The sequence below is a fragment of the Portunus trituberculatus genome, chromosome 48 (assembly GCF_017591435.1).
Source record: "Portunus trituberculatus isolate SZX2019 chromosome 48, ASM1759143v1, whole genome shotgun sequence".
In the NCBI taxonomy this organism is placed as follows: Eukaryota; Metazoa; Arthropoda; class Malacostraca; order Decapoda; family Portunidae; genus Portunus; species Portunus trituberculatus.
Window position 1 is genome coordinate 4,282,645 of NC_059302.1, and position 25,780 is coordinate 4,308,424.

Genomic DNA, 25,780 nt, shown 5'->3' on the forward strand with positions numbered 1-25,780 from the left:
GGCGAATCGTGTCTCAGAGTACTAGTGTTATGGGTGTGAGTTCGAACCTTATGTATTCTTAATATCTTTACTGGTATGGTCTCCCTCAGCACTGTGAAAACTATTTATATGTTGACACAGAAGAGGAAAAGATGAAAAATAGAAGATCATTTTCAAGTAACAAAAATATACACGAGTGCCTAAGACAAAAAGGTCTGAACAAGTTATAAGCATTAAAAAAGAAAATTGATCCATCAGAAAGTTAGGCATTATTTTCCGTGTTATATATGCTAATTTTCAGTTTTATTATTTTTTTCTTTTGCTTTCTCTCTCCTCTCTTTTCAGCTTTTCATTATTTTTTTTCTCGTCTTTCCTTTCCCCTCCCATCGCTAGTATACGATTTTTTCTACATAAATAGTATATTTAATAATAGCATAATGTATGTATTATTGTGTATCTTTCATTTTCGTTTCATATGTAACATGGATTTTACTGTTTGTTTTTTCGTTGTTATCCATTTTTTTCATTTTCTTCTTTCTAACTTTTTTATTTATAGCTTATTTATTCTATTTTACTATTTATTTTATTTAATTCTTTGTGAACCTAATTTATCACAAGTCGAGTCTGCATCTTCCATTAGTAACTTTTTTTTTTTGTCCCATTTGATTTACTATTCCACCACGTTTCTTTCCTTTTTTTTTTCCTCTCGATCTCTCCCCTTTTACCTCCACGTCTCCCCGTCCGTCCAGTCAATCTGTTCCCATTCCTCTTCTTTTCCCTCATCTGGATTGTACTCTATTCTTTTCCTCATCAGCGCCCACCCTTCTCATCCGCCACCGCCGCTATGCTCTCCCCTCTCCTCCAGACCTCTCGAGTCATCACCGCCACCGCCGCCGCTGCCGCAACAGAGAGCGCCAGACAATGGGAGTATTGATACATAAGGCTAACTCCGCCGCTCGCTGCCCTAATACTTCGACAGCTCCCCTTCCTCCTTCACTGCCACACGTCCCCAGTCATCACAACTCCTTCTCGACTCAGTAATATACAGTTCACGCTACTCCTTGGAGAGACGGAGTTGCAGATGGAGAAAAATGGCGTTGTTATTAAAAATCATCCTTTCTTTATGGATTATGGAGGCGGCGGCGGGCGGTGTTGACGCGAGGCAGGAAAACCTCCATCGTGGGATGTGGCAACGCTCTCGAGTGGCGGGAAGCGGCTGTCCATTGTTATTGTAATCGAGTTACAACCAAACTCCATTTAAGTCCAATTATTGTTTGAATAAGGCGGCATTTAGCTGCGGTGTGTGTGGCGCCGGGCTCCCAAATACACAAACACTCGGAAACCGGATATCTGGGACGGCGAGGATTGGCGGGACTGAAAGGATTTATCACACAAGAGATGAGGCAACGCGTGTCTCCTAAAGTCTGGTGCTGGGCTGTTGTTGTCGCCGCCAAGACGCCGCTGAGAGGCTTCCCAGCGCATTGGCGCTAAACCGTCTCGTCAACTTCGTGTGCGGAGGAACTGCGTATTGACTTTGCCGTGACGAGAGAGAGAGAGAGAGAGAGCATTTTTCTTTGGCTGACACACAAAAAAAGAGGTAAGTTTGAAATAAACGGAGAGACGGAAAATTGAAGATAAAACTAAACTACACACCCACACACACACACACACTAGGGAAGGGAGTGGTGAGACTTGTGACGCTGCAAATGCAAATAAAACGACGTGACTCCATCTTCTTTCTATTACAATGGAGAGGTCGAGAGGCGACGAAGACGGAGAGAGGGTCGCCAGCTGTCAACACCTTAAGTTAGTCTCGGAATAAAATTACGTACGATTCTCTCTCTCTCTCTCTCTCTCTCTCTCTCTCTGACACGTAATGTAAGAGCATCTAATTAACCTTTTATACCGAGGGGGAAACAACGCGAAAGTATAGAAAAATATAGAGAAAAGAAAATAAAAGATGAAAAATTCCCAAAACTAAAAGAAGGAAAAAACCAGGAAAAGATGAAAACAACAATGAAGAATTATAAAACAGCGAAACAATGACTTGGTTTCCTGTAAAGAAATCTTGAAAAATAGAAAAAAAGAAAAACAATTAATAAAAACCTCGATTGCCTTTGTGATAAAAATAGTTCCTGTTAAGACAAAAATCTGTGGTTTAGTGACATTTTTCCGAGCGCCTTTGTTCTTTTCCCGCTCCGAACCTTCCCGCTCCTCTTTGCATGGATTACACAATATCTGCTTCGTTCTCTCTCTCTCTCTCTCTCTCTCTCTCTCTCTCTCTCTCTCTCTCTCTCTGTCTGTTTTTGTACCGCCGCTGGTGCATCCGTGTATTTGTGTATTCACCTATGCAATTTCAAGCATTCAACTCGAGTATCTATGTTTCCGAGTATTGGTCTATGTATTTTTATGTATTCCATGTTCTATTTTCTATATTATTCTAAGCATTTTGTTCGTGTATCAAAAATTCATCTATATATCTTTATGTATCTTAAGTATTTGTACAATGACGAATTCTTATATATTCTTGTGTATTCTAAAGTGTTCCGCTCGTGTATTCGTCTATTCGTTTTTATATATATCTTCATGTATTTAACGTAATTCACCAGTATTTCATTCGTATACCCGTGTATTCGTCTTAGTGTTTTTCTGTATTTTCATGCAATTTTTTCCTAGTGTTCCGCTTGTATATCCGCGCATCCGTGTATTGGTCAGGGTATTTTCTATGTATTGTGTGATTTAATTATTCCGCTCGTGTATCGATGTATTCATGTTAACGATCTGTATTTTTTAGGTAGCTGTTATACGTATTTGTTTAGGTCTGTGTACTTTAAATGTTCGATTTTATATTTCAGGTGTTTTTTGTGTATTTATCAATGTATTCCGTCTATTCGGCTGTGTATTTTGACTACTTTCCAGTGAATAATTATACATATGCCCGTGTATTCTGTGTATTTGTCTCTATTTATTGGTCAGTATGAGTGTTGTGTATTGCAATGTATTTTTTTTTTCTATTTCCTTATATACTGCAAGTATCTGTTTATGCATTTGCCGAAGTATAGTATGTATTTTTCTGTATTCATATATGTATGTATCTATGCATTTTGGCTCTCCAGCAGTTGTTAAAATCATCACCACCACCAACATCACACACTAACTTACATAAACACCAAAACACAACCACCACATGATACCACCAAGAAGATGAAAATAGATAAAAATGCAAAACAATCAATACAACCCCTAACACCACCGGCAAAAAACACCACACACCACCAAGACCACCATCCCATCACTACAAAACCAATGCCATCATTCTTTCCACGACCTCTAACCACTACTCCACACACGTACCCTCGAATCAGAACGGAAGGAAGAGACAGAGAAAGGAAGGGAGAAGGAAGAAGGAATAAGGAAGAGGAGGGAAAGAGGAAGAGGAAGAGAGCAGCTCGCGGTGGCAGCAGACCCACTCTAGCGTCATCTCGGTGAAAGGGCGCAATCATGGGGGCGTTTCCAGGCTTCCAGCGCTGATCCCTGGAAAGTTGAGGTTCCGCGGGAAGAGCTGGAGAAGAGGTGTGGAGGGCGCGGCACGAGTGGCTGCTCAATTTGTCTGCCTTTTGTGGTGGGGACGGGGCTATAATGGCGATTCCTGCCTCCTCGTGACCTGCCGTGAACCGAGTCTCTCTATACGAAGGTGCTTACTGGGGCGTGATGCTCCTGCTGGTGGTGGTGGTGGTGGTGGTGGTGTTGGTGAGATAAAGGAATGTTGGTGGTGGTAGTTGTAGTGGTGAGGATGTTGGTGAAGGAATGGAGTACGAAGGACTGAAGTGAAGAGACGTAAGGTAGAATGAATGCAGTGTAATATAATGTATAGATTACTGTTGCTATTTGTTGTTCCACTCTATCTATCATAATATTGCTGTAATTGCTGAAGGTGTTGTTGTTGTTGTTGTTGTTGTTGTTGTCGTCGTTGTTGATGTCTGTTTGTTTGTTTGTTTGTTTGTTGTTGCTCTATCGCAATTAAGCACAATTGTTTCAACTTTATCCTTTTAATTTGCAGAGAGAGAGAGAGAGAGAGAGAGAGAGAGAGAGAGAGAGAGAGAGAGAGAGAGAGAGAGAAAATAGAATGAAGTGTACTGGAAGACTGAAGTGGATGGAAGGGGGAATGGAAGGGGAGAAAGTGGAATGATGGAAACTGAAGAGAGGAAAGCAGTGGAGTGAAATGGGAAGGAAAAAAGAAATGGGGTGGAGGGAAAGGAAGAGGATGGAAAAAGGATGGCGGGAATGAAAAGAAGTGAAACGAGAGGTAGTGATGAAAAGGGAGAGTGAAAAAGAAGAACTCATAGGAACAAAGAAATAGGAGAAAAGGCGAAAAGGAAAAGAAGTTACGATAAAGGATGCAAAGACCCAAATGGAAAGAGATGAGAAGAATAGAGATAATAGAAGAAAGAGAAAAGGAAAGGGAAGACAAATATAGCGAACCGAAAGGGAAGGAAATTAAGAAAAAACGAAATATGAAAAAGAAAAAAAAAGAACAAGAAAGTAAAGAAAGAAGGTAAAAGAAGAACAAGTAAAACAGAGAGAAAGCAAGGAAAGAAGATGCACATATAAAGAAAGAGAATGGAATAGAATGAAATAGAAAAGAAGGAAAAATGTAAGTACGAAGAGAGAGAGAGAGAGAGAGAGAGAGAGAGAGAGAGAGGTGTTACAGGGCCTGCATTTGAGTCGTATACCTGAGCAGCTGAGTCAACATGTAACTTAAACCTGACCTGAAGCTGTTCTCTCTCTCTCTCTCTCTCTCTCTCTCTCTCTCTCTCTCTCTCTCTCTCTCTCTCTTTCTCTTTCTCTTTCTCTCTCTCTCTCTCTCTCTCTCTCTCTCTCTCTCTCTCTCTCTCTCTCTCTCTAAACACTGCTGCCGTCTCCTCCCCTCTCCTCACTCAAACCACTCCTCTTCCTCACACCTCACTCACCCCTCCCACACCTACTGTCAGCTAAGTCCACATTAGTCTCTCTCTCTCTCTCTCTCTCTCTCTCTCTCTCTCTCTCTCTCTCTCTCTCTCTCTCTAAATTACCCTACATTCCTACTTCATTCATTTACCAGCATTTTTTCCCTCCTCCTCTTCTTCCTCCTTACTTTCCTCTCCCTTCCCGTCTCCTCTTGACTAGCAATATCCTATGAAACTCGAAATAAAACTGACATCTAAAGGAATTATAAAAAGAAAGTGAACGCAGTACAAATCAATGAATGAGTGAAATTTGATATCGAACTCATAGAAGGTAAAAATATTGCATATAATATAACTCGTAGACTACAATATGTACGTACCTTATACTAGTTTCTGTATAACTATACATGCATACATTCATACACACACGCACCTAAACCTTGAGAGGGAGAGGAAAGTACAGAATAATACACGTGTGTGTGTGTGTGTGTGTGTGTGTGTGTGTGTGTGTGTGTGTGTGTGTGTGTGTGTGTGTGTGTGTAATTCACCTAGGTCGTCTGCTGGTCATCCAGCCAGTCTTCCCCATTACGGAGCGAGCTCAGAGCTCATAGACCGATCTTCGGATAGGACTGAGACCACAACACACTCCACACACCAGGAAAGCGAGGCCACAAACCCTCGAGTTATATCCCGTACCTATTTACTGCTAGGTGAACAGGGGCCACACATTAAGAGGCTTGCCCATTTGCCTCGCCGCTTCCCGGGACTCGAACCCGGCCCTCTTGATTGTGAGTCGAGCGTGCTAACCACTACACTACGCGGTGTGTGTGTGTGTGTGTGTGTGTGTGTGTGTGTGTGTGTGTGTGTGTGTGTGTGTGTGTGTGTGTGTGTGTGTGTGTGTGTGTGTGTGTGTGTGTGTGTGTAACGCTCATAAATATGCCCAAACGAAGCGAAGGATAAAATCAATTTCTACATTAATCTAATCCTTTCTGGAGAGTAAATCAAGATAGTAGACTTAAACTAGTAATTTCAAAACGCTTTCATATCATATCACTCACAGTTAACCAAACTTGCCCATTTCTCTACTTAACATGTCAACTGTACTGGAAAAAAAAAATCTCTCGCTGGCCGCCACTCCGTGTATACACCTGCATGTGTGGTGGTGAATCGTTGTTCTTTTTGGGTATTCTGTTTATCATATTTTTTGCTATTTACTTATTTCTATCTTACATTGAATATCCCGTTTGTGTCGTGTTTTTTTTACCATTTATCTATTTGTCTATCTACATCCATATATTCATCTCATTACCAACCTATTCACCCATCTCTATCTATTTAAATTTACTTATCCTATTTAAACATTTGTCTATTTGTCTATCTATCTTTTTATCTACTGTCTATTCATGGGTACTTGCATAGGGTATGTATCTATCTACCTATATGACCGTCTATACATACATATCCATTCATCTACTTATATGTTCCTTTTTCATATATTCAACTATCTTTGCAACATTCAGACACGCCTACCTAATGAGTGAAGCTGCACACGGAAAGTGCACAAGCCTGACTCTGTCTCTTTCTGCATCCACACACTGTATCGATTCAATATTAAACCTGGATCTTAACTCAATCTCCGGGAGTGACGGATTAGTAAGCAGTGGCCGGTTTGCTTATGTCCAGTATTAATGAGAGAGAGAGAGAGAGAGAGAGAGAGAGAGAGAGAGAGAGAGAGAGAGAGAGAGAGAGAGAGAGAGAGAGAGAGAGAGAGAGAGAGAGAGAGAGAGAGAGAGAGAGAGAGAGAGAGACACACACACACACACACACACACACACACACACACACACACACACACCACTAGCAAGCTGTGACGCAAGAGAAGACAATGGAAAACAAGAACAATATTAGATAAACAACCTTCTCACACACAAAACACTGGACTCATCTTGTCACATAAGCTTAGATCTTGCCTTCAGACAGTATCTAATTCTCCACTGCAGTAAATCTTAACGCTTGCAGTTCTTCTAGCCTTGTTTAAGTTTACCTGAGCATCTTGAAAGACTACAATCACAGCATCGAATATCCAGTATACTTTTATAGTGCTTCTTTTAATTTTTTGATCAGTAAAATTTGCCGCGATTTGCTAAAATGAAATCATATGTTAAACGACCGGCGCATTGCATGGTGGATTCTGTATACTCGCGCTGGTTATTGGTAGTGGTGGCGGCAGTGTCTGAGTATTCCTAAGACGCTAACGAGGGTTCGAAGCCCCGCAAGGCAGTTCAGCGCAAGGTAATCCAAATCTATCCCACCAAAACAAATTCCGCGCAGCCAAAAAAAAAAAGGGAAAAGAAGATGCGAATTTGACTTTGGCGGACGTGGAATCCTGTTTGAGGCGCGTCGGGACTTCCATTCCAGCACTTGACATTCCATTACCACTGTTTGTCGTACCATTGTAGACGGAGTAAAGGAGGTGGTAGTGGTGGTGATTGGGGAGGGGGGGGACGGAGAAAAGAATATTTATTTTTGTTATATATGGTAAAAGCTAGTTGGGGGGTAGAGCTGGAGAGTGGAGAGAGACGCGGAATATTCAACTCTTCGATCGCTATACGGATGACGTCACATTTCTTTACGACGCGGCGCTAAAAAATGTTTCTTTTTAGTTATCTCGCCCGTGAAGTCTTTGTGTTCGAGTTTATTATGCTTAATACAGCTAGCTCTCTTCCTCCTTCTCCTCCGCCGCCGCCACCGCCGCCGCCTCTTCTCCCTGCACCACGACAGACACCTCTTCTCCTCATCACCACGGGAGCTACAATATGGTTAAGGGTAATTGATCGGCTAAACAGGGCGTGTATTCAAATTAGTAATGGTGTGTGCGTGTGTGGGTGTGTGTTTGGGGAGCGGCTCAAGAGGAGACACAACCGCCACCACGGACAGATTTCCCGCCTTTTCACGTCCCTTCCCATTCGCTGGGGTTCAAGGGTCTCCTCTAAGTATCGCTCAGGGACGGCGGTTCCAATCTCACCGTCTCTCTCCTCCCATGTCCCAGCGATCCTTTGCCTTGCCTTGTTTCAAAAGACATCCACAAAACAGCAATTCCCCGAGCACCTGGTGGGACACAACCGCAGGGGGAGAAGACTGGCGGCAAAATTCTGAGTCGGGGAGGAGTATGAAAAGTGATCAAAAGTTAACGTAGCTCAAAGGACTGGCTGGGCCGAAAGTGACGGGCCATCCCATTGGTTCTTCTGCTTTTCCCGCCTAAACTCGCGCAGCCTGTCAAGTTTCCCAGCCGAGTGGTTTCGCCCTCGACCTAAAAGACGCAACCCGCAGCCTTCGAACACCCAACACTTCAAACCGTCTAGTGCACATTCATAAGTCTCAAAGTCGCATGTTTGGAGGCGGCGGCGTTGCGTCCCGGAGTCTCGGACGAGTATCAGTTTACATTCGTCTGTTAGATGCGGAAAGCAATTATCGTGTTGTTTTTGGAAGACACACAGGCAACAATTGTTTCTTTGGGAAGGGATTGTCAACAGGCGGGAGTTTTGGCGAGAGGAGCCGGGCTGTGGTGGAGGATGTGGAGGTGGTAGTGGTGGAGGTGCGGACGGTATAGGTGGTGAGGAGTGTAGATGGGGAATACATAGAAGGGGGCGGCTCTCCTCAACACAGTGCCGCCTGGAGTTGCCACGGAGGTGTTCCCGAGTTATTCATGTGTTGGTGGGTGTGACTCAGCGACGCTCATGTAATTAGTGAGTCGCTTTGTTCGAGTCGCCGCTGCTCGCTCTCTTATTTCTCTGCTGGTTTATTGTTATCTGAAGGTGGAATTGTTCGTGGCCTCGTCCTCGTCCTCCTTTCTCTGACAAACGCCCGCCGCCTTACTGATGTATTTGTTATAGGTGGTCTCTCTCTCTCTCTCTCTCTCTCTCTCTCTCTCGCTGTAAAATTTTAAAAAATCACGTTGTAATGGATGCGACTGTGCTGGTAGCGCTGTTCTCGATGAAATTAACAACAAAAAGAAATTAAAACTGTATTACTTTTTTTCCTATTATTTTTTTCTATGTACGAGTATGTATGTACGTGTGTGCGTCCCTCCCTTACACTAGCACACAAAGAGACCTGATTCTTTTCCTGTGCTCCCGATGAAACGCTTTCTGACAATGGCGACGCTCTGGCTACGCGGGGATTTATTTTCCAGAGAGAGAGTGAAAACAAGCCAATCTTTTCCTGCTTCGACAGAGGAAATTGGAGGTGAGGGGGAAGGATGAAAGGGGAAGGATGGATTGCTGACTAGCTAGCTGGCTGGCTGGCTGGCTGGCTGGCTGACTGACTGACTGACTGACTGACTGGATGGGTTGGCTGCAAAAGGTGAAGTTGAGGGGAAGATACGTAACAAGAGTATATGGTGAGTGTAGGGGTGCGAGAAATGTATCAAGGATTCTTTGTGTGTGTGTGTGTGTGTGTGTGTGTGTGTGTGTGTGTGTGTGTGTGTGTGTGTGTGTGTGTGTGTGTGTGTGTGTGTGTGTGTGTGTGTAATTCATCTCCTCGGTCGCCTGCTGGTCACCCAGCCAGTCTTCCCCATTACGGAGCGACCTCAGAGCTCATAGACCGATCTTCGGGTAGGACTGAGACCACATCAACACACAACACACACCGGGAAAGCGAGGCCACAACCCCTCGAGTTACATCCCGTACCTATTTACTGCTAGGTGAACAGGGGCCACACATTAAGAGGCTTGCCCATTTGCCTCGCCTCTTACCGGGACTCGAACCCGGCCCTCTCGATTGAGTCGAGCGTGCTAACCCCTACACTACGCGGTGTGAAAAGGTGTGTGTGTGTGCATGTGTGTGTGTGTGTGTTTCACTGTTTGATCTGCTGCAGTCTCTGACGAGACAGCCAGACGTTATCCTACGGAACGAGCTCAGAGTTCATTATTTCCGATCTTCGGATAGGCCTGAGACCAGGCACACACCACACACCGGGACAACAAGGTCACAACTCCTCGATTTACATCCCGTACCTACTCACTGCTAGGTGAACAGGGGGTACACGTGAAAGGAGAGACACCCAAATATCTCCACCCGGCCGGGGAATCGAACCCCGGTCCTCTGGCTTGTGAAGCCAGCGCTCTGACCACTGAGCTACCAGGCCGGTGTGTGTGTGTGTGTGTGTGTGTGTGTGTGTGTGTGTGTGTGTGTGTGTGTGTGTGTGTGTGTTTGTGTGTGTTTCAGTGATAGGTACGAAGATTGTTGTAAAGTATGGGTGTATTTATGTAGTTTAAGTTTGATGGGTGGCAGAAGTGGCACATATTCTGGAAAATTCATGTTGCGTTCTATGCGAAAAGAGTGTACCAAACCTTTTCTTTATTTATCTTTCTTCGTAGAAGTTATGAATGTTGTTCTGAACTGTATGTGTAGCTATGAAGGGTGGCAGAAGAAATGGAGCTGCTAACGAGCGTGGTATTATGAGTTTAAGAAATGTATACCATGTTGCTGCATGTTTTTTTTTCCGAACTGTGTGTGGGATTGTGTATGGAGGAAGAGGAAAAGAAAGTGTGAAGGAGTGTCTAGCGAGTGTAGGCAACGTTTATCGCTAATCAAACGTTAAAAAAAAGACATGATGCATGATGTGTATGCATGAGGCATGATGTGTATGTGCTTCTATATAGGTGCAAGATATAAAGGCTGTTCTGTACTGTACGGAAGTTTATGTATGTAGTGAGCGAAAGAAATGGAGGTGTTGAGGATTATACTGTGGGTGTAACAAATATGCACTGCTACCGATGGGAAAATACATACATATCATAATGCACTATAAGTATATTTTAAGTACAAAAAGAAAAAAAAAGAAAAGCCAGTTCGGTACTACGTGAATGTGGACTAATGATGGAGAACACGCTAGCCAAAAATAGAAAAAAAAAAAAAACAGATTGAAATGTTAGAAAATAACAGATAAACATTAGAGGTGTGTTTTCAGCTGAAGAATATTAGAGATGGAATATTAGAGGTGTGTTTTCAGCGGAGGAGAATGTCTGTGATTGAATGAGAGGTGAAAGATTGGGAAACACATACATTGGAAAATGACAAGATTAGTAACAAAAGGAGTGTGGAATATTATCGATGATAGAAATTAAGTCATAAATGTGTGAATAGAAAGAGAAGTATGGAATATAATATGATGGGAGTGAAACAAAGAAAACATGTTGAGGTTATGGATTGTATAGAGAAAAGTGTATGGGAACAAGAAACGACGCGGCATGTCTGTTACATGACAAGATTAAAAAAGCTAACAATTCTGGATTTGCGTCATCAAAATAAAATAGAATGATATAGAATACTAGCTTTAGGATACTGAAAACACCGACATACATGTACACCTATACAGTTGTGGCACCACGTACACACACACACACACACACACACACACACACACACACACACACACACACACACACACACACACACACACACACACACACACACACACACACACACACACACACACACACACACACACACACACACACACACACACACACACACACACACACACACACACACACACACACACACACACACACACACACACACACACACACACACACACACACACACACACACACACACACCATTTCCATTGCATAAAACGATTAGCAATGGAAATGCGAGGCACGAATCCGCAATCATTCAACAAGCGTAATGAGACAAGATATTAATCACAAAATTAATCACAAAATTACAACACCAATCCAAGTCAAGAGTCCGGCACGTGCCTGGGATGAGTGGCGAGTCCATCAGGTAATCATGGCCTATTTGGGTACAGACTGTCGGAAATAAATCGCTTAGTTTGATAATAAATGATTCTGAATGTTAATGAAGAGATGATAAGTACTATTAAATATCAATATTCGAATTTATTTTTCATGCAAGAGAGGTACTGCCCTAATCGAGGGTCACAAAGAGAAAGAGAGTGAGTGAGAGTGAGAGAGAGAGAGAGAGAGAGAGAGAGAGAGAGAGAGAGAGAGAGAGAGAGAGAGAGAGAGTGCATTGAAGATAACAGTTCCCAGGATTGAACCAAAAGGATTATTCAAAGATAGGGGAGAAATCTGAACATTATTAGCTCCTTTAATCTTCTTTTTGTCGTAAAGTTAAAACGAATAGGTAGCAATTTTATCTATTATATAATGCGAACTTTTATTATTATTATCTTTTTATCGTAAAGTTGAAATGAGAAGTTAGCGATTTTATCTACTGGATATTGCAGCTTTTGTGAGGACCAGATATGAGAATACTGCGGTTATAATGATAATTGTTTTGCATGATCTTCTGTATAGCGATTTTGTTTTGTTCTTTTCAGTAATAGAGCAAAATCACGAGTAACGATTTTCATACTTATTTATTTTTTTTATGGGGACACTGTAGCTTTTGTCACATTCAAATAAAAGAATAATACACTCCTAATATATAAATACCGAATGCTCTTCTGTATTATTGTGCTTTTCCTTGATTTTTCTCAGTAATATGTAAATGGCAGCAACTTTTTTTTCTGTCACTAGCTTTTGGCATAATTGAGTGAAAAATATTATTTTTCTAGTATGATCCGGCATCACATGAGCTTGATTTATATTGGCAAGAGAACAACAAATTATATTGATTCATTTTGGGGTACTCTCTCTCTCCCTCTCTCTCTCTCTCTCTCTCTCTCTCTCTCTCTCTCTCTCTCTCTCTCTCTCTCTCTCTCTCTCTCTCTCTCTCTCTCTCTCTCTCTCTCTCTCAGCACAAGACAGCAACACAGTTATGACAATCAGTCCTGCACCAGTCTCAGCATTACTTTGCTATAGCTACTAACTGGAGGAGAGCAGTGATGGAATGTTCCCTTTAGACAAATCCAAAGTCAATGCATACATACGTGCTGTACATTCTATTCATGCAGTATATTTATTCATTTACCTAATGAATTCTACATACGTTGGACAACGGCAGCGGTTACATCACACAACCGTGTTACGGTGCTCACATGAAAATTATTAAAACATCGGTGGCATTTTTAACTGAGTAGCCTCGGTGTGCTTATCTGTCCGACTCTCGTTCTTTACGTCACGCTGCAGTGCGCCATGGCTCTGCTCACCGCCGTGAAGTCTGTCAATGCAATCCCCACAAATTCAATCTTCTTAACGATGTCTGAAATAGTTGCCGAGAGACTACTTAACTCAGGCTGAACTCTGCCTCGCACGGAGGCCTGCATTCTTAAAGGGCTCTTGGATTCGTACTTTGAATCGTTTGCTTCTCTTTGTTTTCTCATCACAACTGTTTTCAAATGCCACAGACATGATGAGACTGGTTCTGAAGAGAGTTTCTCCCATTAATAATATACAAGTCTTGCTAATGTGTCACTGAAACACTAAAAAACCAGCGTAACTTTCCAGTAGAGATTTTTCAAAGCAGACGAAGTAAAACCCGTAAACCATTTGAGAATATGGTCTTGGACTTGGGCAGCAGAAACCTCTAACCACTAAACCTGATGGAGTATTTGTGAAATCAGAGGCCACCAGATGTCATTGGGAGTTAAGGGACAGCCGAGCCAACCAAGACATTCACTATCCCAATTTTTGTACTCAACTACGAAGTTTTATGTCTTTGCATCCTTAAGTATAAGTGAAGTAATTCAATAGCGTCTTAGTAGCACACTGGAAATCGTTTACTGTGATATATCTCTTGAAACTAAAGCTAGAATGTTTAACATCTATTCACATTGTTCTTACTATTATAAATAAGATTAAACTAATATTGTGTTGTCCATCCACTTAGCATAATCAGTGTGCATTACTCAGCTAGAAAAGTACCCGTTTGGAGTGAATTAGTCTCTATTTTGACGAATACCAAAGTGAAGCAAATCTTAAGATTTAGTAGGAAACCATCCCTAATCCAAGACCCGCCGCCGCCAGCAGGGTGGGCAGGGTAAAAAATGAAGGATTAAGGACAGCAAGCTGGGAGCGCAGGATTACAGGGAGAGTGTGGAATAAAGCATGAAGTGATCGATGGTGCCAGCAGACAGCGATGTCACCGACGTGATGAAGTCCTTCTCGGATGAAATCCAAACAAATATCATTCATATCTGATCTCCGATGACGGACGGTCCCTGAGGTCGGATATCCGTTGTTGAACTATTCAATATTATTTGTATTAAATTTCCGTCAAAAGAGAAGTTGACTCTTAAACCGTATGTTTACTTTCCATACTCTATTATAAATTAAATATCTAGAAAGGCATCCTGCATTTGTATTGTTTATAAACGCCAAAAAGGGTGAGATGGGAGTGCCAGTCTTGCTAACTTTGCCTTCAATTTCTCAGGAAAATACATTAAATTAGGTTAGGTTAGGAAAGAAATGCTTTCTCGTATGTTATATTTTTCTTACGAAATTTTTCATCCAACTCGTGCATAAAGTTACTTTGACATAACTGATTTTATAACCATAGCTAAATAACGGTAAGGATAAACTCATTTATGGATCGTTTGTCTCTTAAACTTGTAGAGCCATCTGTGTTGAGCTTCACAAATACCCCATTAACCAGTCAAACTATACGCCACCCATTAACACTGCAAACCATACGCTAACCCAAATTTGCATAAACCACACGCTAACTAATCCCTCAGTTTTTACATTAACTCTTGACCGCACACACTGCACGCTAATCACTAACTGCGCAAATCATCTCGATGCTCAATCTATTTCAGCCCTATACAGCAAAAAGTCTAGCATTGTAAAACGCTGTCTTGGCATAGATCAATTAATTTTTAGTATCCAAAGTGCAAATCAGGAGAGTTTTTAAGAATGTCTTCATGATTCTAGTAATCGGTTAACAAGGACCCGCCACCAATAATGGGCAATACCTTGAAAACCTGATCTTGCATTTCCGTGGCACTTGAAAATGATGCTCTGAGAGACTCAAGCGTTTTAAAAGACAGACATCGGGCTTTCCAACACGGACACATTGACCTTGAGCAGCCTAAACATAGGGCAAGGAACGAGAGAGAGAGAGAGAGAGAGAGAGAGAGAGAGAGAGAGAGAGAGAGAGAGAGAGAGAGAGAGAGAGAGAGAGAGAGAGAGAGAGAGAGAGAGAGAGAGAGAGAGAGAGAGAGAGAGAGAGAGAGAGAGAGAGAGAGAGAGAGAGAGAGAGAGAGAGAGAGAGAGAGAGAGAGAGAGAGAGAGAGAGAGAGAGAGAGAGAGAGAGAGAGAGAGAGAGAGAGAGAGAGAGAGAGAGAGAGAGAGAGAGAGAGAGAGAGAGAGAGAGAGAGAGAGAGAGAGAGAGAGAGAGAGAGAGTCCTTACCACAACCTCGCCCACTCCTTCCTCAGCCTGGTATCTGGAATCAGAGCCAGGGGCGGCAGTGGACCACTCCTCTTCACCAGTACCAGCAGTCGGCCGCGGACCCTAACCACCACCTCGGACTAGCAGGCCTCGCTCACTACCATCCCTCACCATGGTACAGCCAGCTTGCCCCCGCCGCCAACTAAAGGTCGTCTCTAGCAACGTCCGTGGTCTCCGGACTAACCTTGCAGACTTATACCACAACTGTGTGCAACGACACAATGCAGACGTTGTTGTGGTGACAGAGACATGGCTGAACAGTGAGGTGGAGCCCACGTATGGCAGGATGCAGGGCTTCACCCACTGGGTGAGGAGGGACCGACAGGAGCGAACAGGAGGTGGAGTGGCTGTCTGCTTCAAGGAAGGAATGCAGGCCCAGCTACTCGACATAGACACGCCTCCACTGATGGAGATGATGTACTTCCGAGTAACGCTGGCAGACCGCTCAGCCCTCTACTGTGTGCCCTGTATCGCCCCCCGCGACAAGGGCCTGACTCACTCCTGTACCTGACTGAGACTTTAGACAACCTGATGATGGCACACAGCTGCAGCCACGTGCTGATTGTGGGGGATCTCAATCACCACCTGGAAAGAGACGCCTACGAGAATGAGGGACATTAGACCCTGTCATCTCAGACTACCAGGAGGACAAGCTTCAGTGTCATCAGCTGGGGCTCGTGGGCAGCTCTGATCATCACGCTGTACTGACACAGCTGGAAGTGGGCGTGGCTCGGGACGAGGCCACCACCCGCACCATCTGGCTGTGGAACAAAGCAGACTGGGCTTCCCTGCGCCGCGACCTGACCCACACCCCATGGGCCACTCTGCTACAGGGAGGAGCAGAGAGTGAAGCACTTGCACTCACCTCTCACCTTCTCGCCCTCCAGAGACGCCACGTCCCACACAGGGAATACACCACCAGACCGACGGATCAGCCATGGTTTGGCTACCGTTGCCGTGTTGCTGCTGAGGCAAAGTATGCTGCCTGGCTCCGCTACAAGAGGAACCCGACTCGGCGCAACAAGGACTTGCATAGGGCTGCATGCAGGAGGATGGTGGTAACCAGCAAGTGGGCCTTAAAAAAGTGGGAGGAAAGCCTGCGCCGGAAACTGTGTGGCACTGGCGTAGGAAACAAAACTTGGTGGTCCCTTGTTAAGGACAAACAGGAACTGGCCACCAAGAATCCATCCCTCCCTCAGCAAGCAGGACGGTACTGTCGCCACCAGCAGTAAGGAGAGGGCACAGTTGCTGGCTTCCTTGTTTGCTGGAAAAATGAAGGTGGGGAATCCACAGCAGCCACCGCCTCAGCTGGTCCAGCAATGTGAGAAGACTGTCACCATGGTGGAGGTGACGCATCAGCAGGTGAAGCGATTATTGCGGGGCTGGACACACAGAAAGCTACCGGCCCTGATGACATCAGCCCGCACCTGCTGAAGCGATGCTCCCAGGAACTGGCTGCCCCTCTCACCCAAGTCTTCACAACTTGTGTACGGGAAAACGTCTGGCCTTCAGTGTGGAAGGAGGCTCGAGTAGTTCCGTACACAAAAAGCTCCAGGACGGACCCAAAAAACTACAGACCCATATCCCTGTTGTCAGTGGTGGGTAAAGTGTTTGAGAGGGTCGTGGCAGAGGTGGTGTGTAGCCATCTCAAGGACAATGCCCTCCTCTCAGACCAACAGTTTGGGTTCAGACCTGGAAGGTCAACCTCCGACCTAATGATGCTTCTCACCAGGCAGTGGCAGGACGCCCTCGACGACGGCAAGGACACTATAGTGGTTGCTTTGGACATAGCTGGAGCTTTTGATAAAGTATGGCACAACGGATTACTGGAAAAGCTTCGTGCTAAAGGCATCCAGGGTGGCTTGCTACGACTCCTGGGAAATTACCTGCAGGACAGAAGCCTCAAGGTGGTTGTCAACGGGCAAACATCTGAGTCCCTGCCTGTGGAGGCATCAGTGCCACAGGGTTCAATTCTTGGCCCACTCCTGTGGAATATCTACGTGGATGATCTTCTCCAGCTACTGCCAGGAGTCAAGGCCTATGCTGATGACTGCACCCTCTCCTATACCTATCCACGCCAGGACAGTGGGCGGGCTGCTGAGGCCATCAATCAGCAGCTACGAGTGATAGAGGAGTGGGGTGCTCGCTGGCAAGTGACATTCGCGCCGGAGAAGACACAGGCAATGGTTGTCTCTCGGTCCCCAGCCGCCATGGCAGCAATGGCAGGAAAGTTGTCTTTTGGCGCTGCTGCTCTCCCACTCCAAGATGACGTCAAGATACTTGGAGTGGAGGTGGATCGAGGGCTGAGGTTTGACAGCCATGTCAAATCCATTGCCAAGAAAGCCTCTCACAGGATCTCCGCTCTCAGAAGGATCGCCAGTTTCCTCGACAGGAAGGGAGACTGCTGCTGTACAAGGCACAGGTGCGGCCCCACCTTGAGTACGCAGCTCTCTCCTGGATGTCCTGTGCCGCCACACACAGAAGGAGACTGGACAGCATCCAACGCCGCGCCATACGGCTAGTAGATGCTGCAATACCACCTCACCCAGAGCCTGAGCGTCCTCTTGATTCACTGGAACACCGCAGAGATGTGGCGGCAATCGTAGTGTTCCATAAGGCACAGGTGCAAAGAGTGCCACATCTGGCAGGGCTGCGTCATCCTCTGAGAGTCACCGCACGGAGCACGAGAACGGTGCTCAATGGTGGTGACGCCGTAGAGGTGCCGCGATCCCACGGGTGTCAGCATCAACGCACCTTCGCAGGACGCGTCTCCAGGATGTGGAACTTGTTCACGGCCGCGGTGCCTCACGTCCAGGAGATGAACACACACAGTGTCAAACTGATGGCACATAAGTGGAGACAGACACTGCCAACTCCTCTGACACTCTTTGTGACGTGACACTCAGTGTAGTGCAGTGCGTGAATAGTGCTAGTGAAGTGAAAAGAACAGTGCTCCATTTACATGCTGACCATCTTGTATATTATCTATTTTTAAGTCTTGTAAATATTGTAGAGAAATAGATTGTAGTACCCTTAGAATAGGTAGCACACGACAGTGCGCCTTTGGGTACATGTTCTTCTGTATAAATTATGTTTAAATAAAAAAAAAAAAAAGAGAGAGAGAGAGAGAGAGAGAGAGAGAGAGAGAGAGAGAGAGAGAGAGAGAGGCTGTCACTAAATATACATAATGCAGTAATGTTTAATCCATTGCAAACACAAAAAAGAGGAGGAGGAGGAGGAGGAGGAAACAGACAAGGACACGAAGAAAATTAACAATGTATCAAGGAGGAGGAAAAAGTAGGAGGAGGAGGAGGCAGACGAAAAACACTAAGAAAACAATGAAAACGTTGAGCAGCAGCAGAAGGAGGAGGAGGAGGAGGAGGAGGAGGAGAAGAAGAAATAGAAATGATAAGGAAGAAGAAATGATAATGAAAAAGAAAGAAGAGCAGAATCAAGCCCTATAGACAGTTTCTTCAATCATGTATTTCCAGGCCATTTCTTTTTCTTTTTTCCTTCTTCTTCTTCTTCATCTCCTCCTCCTCCTCCTCCTCCTCCTCCTCCTCCTCCTCCTCCTCCTCCTGACTTGAGAGCGAAAAAAAATTAACTGGCGATAAAAGAATAGAAAAAAAATCGGTAACTGGCGTGGAGGAAAGGCACAGAGAGAGCCAGACAGGGACACAAAGGTTAGTTGGCACGCTCGACTGCACGGGCACGGCTGACAGGCAATGGGACCAACCAACGCGTTCTAAAGGATTCTTTATTGGTGCATATATTCCTAGATTTCTTACGGGGAGAGAGAGAGAGAGAGAGAGAGAGAGAGAGAGAGAGAGAGAGAGAGAGAGAGAGAGAGAGAGAGAGAGAGAGAGATATATATATATATATATATATATATATATATATATATATATATATATATATATATATATATATATATATATATATATATATATATATATATATATATATATTGCATTTTACACATCTCTTATTTTTATTCACTTCATTTTTATATATATTTTCAATAGCCTACATTACACAAATTTACTGCAGGACAAACCCATCTTTCTAACTTATTAAATGATTAATCCACATATTAATTCTCTCTCTCTCTCTCTCTCTCTCTCTCTCTCTCTCTCTCTCTCTCTCTCTCTCTCTCTCTCTCTCTCTCTCTCTCTGGCTTAGGGCGTCTTCACTTTCCCGCCAAATTACTGAATTACAATGTTACAATATCCTCGGTGTAAAATATGAGCTCGTAAACGTTATAGCGTCTCATATTACTACATTTAATAAGCCCTAGTAGAAATTACTGTGGATTCGTGGATGCATTCATAGTTCTAGTGAAAGCTTAACAAAGATTCTGCATTATCACTAGGACGCACACCCATGATAACGTAACTAATCATTTCTCCTTTAAAACTAGCCTTGCTGAGAGAACGAAGTTGCATTTCCTGAAGTTTTCAAGAGTAGTACACTCTTTCATGATTCTAGTTATAGCTTGTCAAGGACTGTTCATCATGAATAGGGAAACAGAGTAAATTACAAGGTGGCTAATCATCTACCCTTTAAAAAGGATAGCATTTTGGTAGCCGTGCACGTGTTTAATCTTTTTAACTCCTGGTCTAACACGTTGCTTCATTTAATCCTAGGCAATCCTAACTGAACAAACATACAACTGGATACTATGTAATCTAAAGTAGACTGCACTGAATCACTTTTGCTGTCGGTGGTGCCTTTCGAAATCATATCCTGAAACTGTCCCAGAATATTACATCAGGCAGGAAAACAATAGCAATCAGAAGGTCGAGAATACATTCCTATGTCTCCCAGCTATCCTCTGTTGAAGCATGTACTCTATTCTAATTGCTGAAGGCTGTTGTGAGAAATAGGAAAATAAAATGGTCAGTGTATATCTAGCCAGCGACTGAAGCAAGGAGGATCTCTATTGAGTCAAGAATAAGGCATATTAAAATTTTAGATAATTGCAACCGAACGATAATTCTTCTGACTGCAAGAGGCTGCTGAGTGAAAGGAGATAAGGTTTTCGTCTGCATCTGGCTAGGAATTACAACAAAGAACCTCTCAGTAAATTTAAAGTATTGGGAAATAAGATACGAATATTTTTTTTTTTTAACTTTAGAGCGAGGGAGGCAGATCGACGACAGGAAAATAGTTTGTTAATTGTCCTCCGCCGCCCGCCACAAAAGAATGAGTAAAGATAAACAGACTAAATAAAAGTTAACCGAAATATCATTGATTTCTGTAGAAGTCCACATTAACCTAAAGACACAAAACAAATACAAAGTCACACACACACACACACACACACACACACACACACACACACACACACACGGCCCGGTAGCTCAGTGGTTAGAGCGCTGGCTTCACAAGCCAGAGAACCGGGGTTCGATTCCCCGGTCGGGTGGAGATAATTTGGGTGTGTCTCCTTTCACGTGTAGCCCCTGTTCACCTAGCAGTGAGTAGGTACGGGATGTAAATCGAGGAGTTGGACTTCGTTGTCCCGGGTGTGTTGTGTGTGTGGTCTCAGTCCTACCCGAAGATTGGTAATAATGAGCTCAGCTCGCACCGAATGGGAACGACTGGCTGGGTGACCAGCAGACGACCAAGGTGAATTGTTACACACACACACACACACACACACACACTTCCCAACAAACAACAGTATCTCTATCTCTAAATCAATAAGCAAAACAGGCACACTTCTTCCTATGATCACTACACAGCTTCGTTTTTTTCCTTAAACTAAAACAAAGCAATGAAAACAACGCAGATTTAAAAGAAAAAGAATAAAAAAATACATACTTTTTTCCGATGTTCTCAGCACCTACTCATCATTCTTTGCCCTCCTCATCACCTGTGCGCTAACATGGTCATGAGGTTCGCATTATCCTCAACCATTTCACAGCTACAGACCTTAGTTCTGTACTCCTGTGTAATTCTGTACAGTTGTATGTCCCCTTTTGATCAATGTATCACCCATTTTATGAATCAAGCCATAAAGTATTAAACTGTTATAAGTGGCATGGTCATTCTTTTGATAACACTTAGAGCTTAAAAATAAGGAACAAGTAAATAAGAATAGAAATAGTTTGCATTAATATAGAAACAAGCGAAGGAGATGTTAACATGGTCTTATCTGTAGTTACCTAGATGATGATGAAGAGGAGGAGGAAAAGAAAAAAAGAGGAGGAGGGAGAAGAAAGAGATCAAAATGAGGGAGAGGAAAATGAAGAGGGAGGAGGAGGAGGAGGAGGAGGAGGAGGAGGAGGAGGAGGAGGAGGAGGAGGAGGAGAAGGGGACAGCTATTTAATGCATAGAAACGGATATCTGCAATAACTGGAAAGCATGCAGGAAAGGATGGGAGGTAATGAAAGAAAGGAAAAAGAGGAGGTAGGAGGGAGGGCCTAAAACAGACATACAACCAACAGGGATGCGAAGGTTAGGGATTACCTTTAATGATGATGACGATAATGATGCTGCTAAACAAGAAAAATGTAAAATCTAGAGAGAGAGAGAGAGAGAGAGAGAGAGAGAGAGAGAGAGAGAGAGAGAGAGAGAGAGAGAGAGAGAGAGAGAGAGAGATTCTTTATTAGCTATTTGTATTTCATATATTATGGTATAAACACACGTAGTTAAACCATGGCTCAATTATGAACTTTGATAAGACAATGAGAGAAGCAGATGTAGTGGCCTTTAGATACATATGTCAGCTATTAACACTTAGAATCTTAGAAATTCCATATAACAAATTTATTTTACATGTGATACTTAACTTTGAATTACAATATGAATTACAAATAGAATGAAATACTATATAATTTTATGCGTTATCATCATATGCAAAAGCTTCAGAAGTGCACGAATGATGATTAATAGATTTACGGAAAGTAATAATTCAAGCAATGATAATAATAATAAAAGATAACGATAATAATAACTAGTAATAATAATAATAGCATAACGATAATAGTAATAATAATAGCAATGAGGATAATATTAAGGGAGTAGATACGCTTCAGGGGCTAAACAATCGGCAATTTTGGAAACTGGCGGAAATTTTTTGAAAAATGGTTTAAGTCTTTGGTAATATCGCGCGAAGGTTTGAAGTCATTTGGTGAATTTTTCGGTCCCTTTAATCACGCTGGAATGGGTGTTTGTTTACATAGTGACGGGAGAGGCGTGTGGCTGTCATGTTGATAGTACGCATGTCGTTTTTGTTTTGTTGTTATTTTTGCTTTTATTTTGAAAATAGCTTTCCTACCATATGGCAGCAATGCCTACAGAGAGAGAGAGAGAGAGAGAGAGAGAGAGAGAGCACGTGACTCATTGACATTGTAGCTCGAGGCATGTTTACATGTGCCTCATCTAATAGCCACGCTATCTCATTTTTATCATTTGGCTTTCTCCAGGAAGAAGCCGATCCATGATAAAAAAATAATAAAATAAAAATAAATAAGTAAATAACATGAAGTCAGCTCTCGACAATATTCTAGGGGCGCGATACATTTGGTACCGGTAAATTTTGAACATTTATGGCTCTTGCAGTAATATAAAAAAAAACATCCATTATCACTCTCAATGCAATCATGTTTAATGACTGATCTAACAATACCTGTTCACATTTTGTATATTAGACATGTCTAATGCAAAAGAGATGAAGACCCCAAATAAACAAACCTTGATTCTCATTTTCCGAACATTTCATTTTGCGAAAGTAAGTTACATCTACTTCTACACCTCTACAATTCTAGCTCAGTCTACACTATTATTATTATTTCTTTTTCATATCAAAGCTTATACTTTTTTTTCAAACCTTTTATCCTTATTTTGGATGAATATTTCAGGCCGTGAACGGTTGAGAATTTTCGAGGCTAAAATCAAAAGCACAGTATAAATAAACTACTTAACCTACACTCACGACTAAACATACATTTTACAATCCTTTCCTCAAAAGAAAAAAAAAAAAAAATCCGGCAAAATTCCCAATAGTTACCAAGTAGATGCATTCTAAACTTTGTGTTTCATATACTGGTATCATTATATGTATTTCTTTTAATTTTTGATATAATTCAACAACAACAACAAAAGAGGCATGCATAGTCACAAAACACAAAAAAATGAGCATCCTAGCACCAAGAGGAAAGAAAACGTACCCTGAGGCGAACCTATGTCCTTAATTAAGAGTATTAAACAGTATTAATAATAACAATAATGCTATGAACAATAATAACAATAACAATAATGCCAGAAACAAGCAAAAAAATACACATTGACATGAGCACTATGTTAACACAGCGCTCATATCAATAACACAAATAATTAGAAACTACAATAAAAATCAACATAATTGTAGACAACGCTATGAATATATGAGAGAGAGAGAGAGAGAGAGAGAGAGAGAGAGAGAGAGAGAGAGAGAGAGAGAGAGAGAGAGAGAGAGAGAGAGATACGGAGGATGGCAAAGAGAGAGGCATGAGGAGAGGGTTAGAAGTGGTGGAGTGAGGGCGGAGTTCACTTTCTGTCACGTCTGTTTGTTTGCAAATTGTAGACAAGCGGAGGACCAACAGCCGACTCTGAGACCTTGACCAAACACTCACCCAGACCTCCCTCACTCACACACACACACACACACACACACACACACACACACAGGCAGACGGACACTAACCCCAGGACAGCCTTTGGTATAATGTTCCGCAATCAGCTAAGTGGAGCCAACTTTCATGCTGTGTGGTGTGTGTGTGTGTGTGTGTGTGAGAGAGAGAGAGAGAGAGAGAGAGAGAGAGAGAGAGAGAGAGAGAGAGAGAGAGAGAGAGAGAGAGAGAGAGAGAATGTCCTGAAGGGTTTGTCTCTCAGATCTTTGTCATTTATTCTTCAACATCGAGTACGAATTTTCTTCTGAAACGGATATTAAAAGGTGTTTCCTTAGTATGTCCAAAAAGATGATCTCTTACTTCCATCATTGTTCGTGCGTCTGCAACATTTTACTATTGTTCTAAACTTATCACCATCGTTACAAAAGTTACGTGACTTCTTAAGTTGATAAAAAAAAAAAAAGAAAAACTCATTTCATGCTACATTTCCTTTTTTTTTTTTTTTTTCTTTCGAGGATAATCTGAATAAAGAAACAAACTTCTTCAGAAAACAACCTTTATACAGCATGACCTTTCATTCACCATCTTATATTTAGCTCAAAACACATCTTCATTTGATATACGCTGAGAGAGAGAGAGAGAGAGAGAGAGAGAGAGAGAGAGAGAGAGAGAGAGAGAGAGTATACTGACCATTATTATTATTAATTATTATTATTATTTATTATTATCATTATTATTATTTTGCTTTACTTCACCATATACATCGTTGTTCTATATTACTATGTGGTGGAAATATAAGAAACCGGTCAGTTTACCCACAAAAAAGGCCGTTTCGCCCAAAGGTATCTCACTCACATTAAATTTAACGTTAGAAGTGCACAAATATTATTCTTATTCTTCACTTTTACCATAAGGTTTTAGATTTACTACTTTCTAGACTTTCAACGGTATTTAATCATGCAATTATTATCGTGGTGAAATTCTACCACTAATCATCAATAACATTTGTAACTCGACCTCAACCATTTTTCCGCTGATACAAATGTCTGTTAAAGTAAGGAAGCCAAACTGTGGATAAAGATACTTTAAGATGCTTCTGAAAAACTAAATAGGTTCTAACACACACACACACACACACACACACACACACACACACACACACACACACAGACACAGACACTCTCTCTCTCTCTCTCTCTCTCAAATGTAATATACATCAATAATAACTTAATAACTATACCTCCAGATAAACTTGGTCGTCGCTTCCAGGCCGCCGTCTTGTCCTGCAGAAAGCGCCGACGTGGAACACGGGCAGCAGAAAAGACAGACACAGCCCACACGCTACTCACGGTGCGGCGTCACTAAGTCTGACTTGACCCCAACCGAGCCTAAGTGAATCGTTCGTCTTACTCGATCCGAACAACCGAGTTCGCCTGAAATGAAGCAAGAGGAAGTTCTGAGATGGTTTCGTGACTCTTCTATCGTTATCTCTCTCTCTCTCTCTCTCTCTCTCTCTCTCTCTCTCTTATGATTACAAATTATCATCTCTGTTGGTTTCTTTTTTCTTTTTCTTTTACATTTTTGTCTCTTTTACTCATATAAACGCACAAAAGCAAACGAAATAACAAATGAAACAATGCAAGAAAATAAAATCATGAAAGGGAACAGGTAAACAGAAAATATTAAAACAGCTTGACGTGAACTACATTGTTGTTTAGCAGACTTGCAATACGAAACAGAGGAATGTGAATCTATTTGGTAAAGAGCGCATGCAATGGGAAAGAACGAGAAAGTGAACTTAACTGATGGAAGTAGAGGAAGTTAAACTTAAGAAATATGTTGTGAATGATAATGTTCCTTGTTTGGAGAGATTTCTT

The 25,780-nt window shown here is 42.6% G+C and overlaps 1 protein-coding gene across 1 annotated transcript in view; it reads right to left on the reverse strand.

Annotated features, from left to right (window-relative positions):
- The window catches only part of LOC123498486 (centrosomal protein of 19 kDa-like), a 95,435-nt gene extending 70,144 nt beyond the window's left edge, over positions 1-25,291 (reverse strand). Inside the window, exon 1 of the mRNA XM_045245624.1 lies at positions 25,144-25,291. The gene's annotated coding sequence lies outside the window, so the exon portion shown is untranslated. The remainder of the gene's footprint in view (positions 1-25,143) is intronic.
- Positions 25,292-25,780: the final 489 nt, after the last annotated feature.